Genomic DNA, 3,501 nt, shown 5'->3' on the forward strand with positions numbered 1-3,501 from the left:
CCATATTGCGACAGTCCAGTATGAGATAAATAACCTGGAAAAAAACTCAGGATCTCAGTGCAGCTAATCATAAGTGTGTTTATGCTAGTTAGCATGGCCCCTGATGAAGGCAGAGAAAGTATTTTCCTTTAACAGTAAATTGTTTCTCTGCCAATCACACACTGAGCAGTACTTACATGAGCCTGATTGACAGCACTAAGACATTGCTCCTAGCTCTGATAGGTTGTTTTTTCCCAGGAGTGGTGCATTTCTACAGATGACAATAACAACACAGAGAGGAGGTGGAGAAGCATTCACAAATTATCTGCGTCATAAACTTTCATGACACAAAGTCAGTTTTAACATATATAAAACAAAACATTTTTTTAAATAAATGTTCAATAGTGAAACTTTAAGGGCAGATTTTAAATGTTAAATGCTCCACAAGCCCCCCTGTGAACTATTAGTGCATGGTCTACATCAGAGCTCTTCAACCGTGGTCCTCATGGCCCTCTGTCCTGCATATTTTAGATGTTTCACCTGGTCTACTGGGTAAATATCAGTAAATATCAGGCTTCTGCAGCAACTGGAGACTTACTAAAGGGGTAATGTAATTATTTAAATCAGTTGGGCCAGAATGGGGAACATGTAAAGCTTGTGGACCGAGGAGGAGGACTTTTGCTCTACATAGTGTCTGTCACATTTTGTCACATTGCATCATTAATCTTCAATCCCCAGCCTATTCTAGGTTATATGACAGACCAACAAAAATGGACCACAACTAGAATGCAAAAACATTATTTAAAAAAAAGTCTAATAAGAAATCCATGTTATAGCTGAAATTATCTTCCAGTGCAACTGGTACTTTTCATCAATATTAATAATTATTGAATCAAAGCAAGCTCTGATATCTCGCTGAAAGTTACTTGTCAATTAATTTAGTCTTATTTCAAGTGTATTAAAATATTTGCATTAGAAATTAGAAAGAAAATACTTTTTAAGATGTTGTGCTTTTACATTGTATGCAGTAGAAGAAAGCTGTAAGTATGTAATTATGCATATATTTCGGAAAGTTATTTTATAAAATATTCACTACAACAAATCTAATAAGTGCAGCAGGTAATTGTCTTCAGCCCCCTGAGTTCCTCAACCACTTTTTACTGCGGTTTCAGCAGGAAGTCTTTCTGGTTTCCCCTCTACACGCTTTGCACAACCAAATACAGAAGTTTGAACCATTTATTTTTGCAAAACACCTCAAGTTCTGTCAGCATGGATGGAGAAGTCGCAACTACATTTAAGTCTGAGCTTTGATGGGTCCATTTTAACACAAGCCCTAATTTAAACCCTTTAGATGTGTGTGTGTGTAGAGGCCTGGGAGCTTGAGGTTCTCCTCCAGTATCTTGGCTGTGCCTAGAACTGCACATTTCTGGACTGAGATGTCTGATGTTGTTCCTGGGATCTGTTTGAGCCACTGCTCCAGTTTGGGGGTGACTGCCCCGAGGGCACCGATGACCACAGGCACCACTGTGGTCTTCACCTTCCAGGCCTTCTCCAGTTCCTCTCNTTAACCTAGTTAATGGTGACCTAGTTAATCACCATTAACTAGGTTAACCTTTAACCTAGTTAATGGTGACCTAGTTAATCACCATTAACTAGGTCGGAGGTCGGCAACCCGCGACTCTAGAAACGCATGCGGCTCTGACGCTTTTTCAAAAATATTTGAAAATGGAAAAAGATGGGGTGGGAAATATATTTTTTGTCTTCATATAGTTTCTGTAGGAGGACAAACATGACGGTCATTCTTAACGTTTTCCTACTCTATAAAAATGTGTAGAATAAATATTAAATTTCTGTCAACAAAGATTTGCATCATAGCCTGCGACACGTTTCTTCCAGCTGGGTGGGGCGCGAGGCAGGTGGCTGTTGTAAACAAACCGACGGGTGTGTGGGGGGCAATGGAGGGGATCATTTGCATTCATTGCCAATGTGGAAGGATTACCTGAATGTTTGCTCCGTAGCGAGAAGTTGTCAAATAACAAACCGTACTTTCCGGACTATAGAGCGCACCTTACTATAGCACCTACAATTAAAAAAAAAAAAACTGGAAACCTACATATATAAGCCGCACCAGGCTATAAGCCGCATGGTTCAAAGTGTGGGGAAAAAGTAGCGGCTAATAGTCCAAACAATACAGTAATGTGGAAAGACATTTCCAGAGAAGGCGCTACATTAGCTGTAGCATCAAGATCAAAGTTACATCTTACATGCCCGATGTTGAGAAGCTGTCCAGTGATGTCCGTAAACAGAAGGCACATTAAACACAATCCTGTCAAAGATGCATATATTTAGTAATAAAGTGGTTGTTTTCATAAAATGATTAGTGATTTTTGTCAGTATATATTTAGAATGACACATAGCGATATTATTGTGTTTTGTTGCTCTGGTCCAAGGATGGCTGCATTTCAAAAGAGAAGAGGATGCTGCTACGTTTTACCATTGCACCGACTTGCTTGGCATTTTCACAGAAATCAAGCTTAAACTGTATTAATTTAATTTTATATACTTTACTATTTCAAAAGGCTGCTGTTTTATTTCATAACTGCAGGTTGTGTTTTATTGCACTCCGTGTGTTGCCCAGATAAGCGGCACGTTAAGCACGTTCCGTTTTGTTGTTTTTTAGATCACACACTTAACGTGATTATTTACACAGAGCGATCGATGTCATGCAAACTGCATTTGGGAGCAGATTTTTCGAGTTCCAAAAGGAAAAAAAATGACCCTTTCCCTGTTAATCTTCATAATAAAAATGACATCAAAAATCTGATTTCTTTCTTGCATTTCTTTAATTTTATCAATGCCACGAAACATAAAATATTAATATTGTAATGGAATGTAAACTTAAAGCACCATCGTACAACAGAGTCAGGTGGTGCATCGTTCTTTCCAGGACGCAGAGCAGGGAAAATAAACATTTAATCATAATTGCTAATTATGTATGCAGTAGTCATTTTGATAATAGGTTAATATAAACTCTTAAAGCCTGTGTTGCCTTCATTATGAGTCTTATATAAGGCTTTTCATTTTTTCAGACAGATTTGTTTTTTTTGGTCCAATATGGCTCTTTGAACATTTTGGGTTGCCGACCCCTGCAATAGGCAGCTTGTTTCACTTGTAGCATGGGAAAATACCTTGTACCAAGTTAAGTAGTCTACCAGTAGAACTAGCACATTTATACTGACATTAAGAAAATATTTACTTAAAACAAGCTCCTTCAATTTGCTGCAACGTTACTTGTAAGTTAGTTTTGGCTTTTTTCAAGTGTACTAAGAAATTGGCGCTGGAACTAGACCAAAAGTACTTGGAAAGATTTTGCGTTTTTTGCAGAGTATATCTCTCATTGATTACACTTATGGAATCTCATTACTTTTGCATCAAATATCTGGTGTTTGGTCCATTTTAATCATAAAATACATAGATAGTAATCAACACACTTCTGTTTGCATGCAGCTTTCTGAGGCAATA

Source organism: Poecilia formosa, unplaced genomic scaffold (assembly GCF_000485575.1).
Source record: "Poecilia formosa unplaced genomic scaffold, Poecilia_formosa-5.1.2 Scaffold308, whole genome shotgun sequence".
In the NCBI taxonomy this organism is placed as follows: domain Eukaryota; kingdom Metazoa; phylum Chordata; class Actinopteri; order Cyprinodontiformes; family Poeciliidae; genus Poecilia; species Poecilia formosa.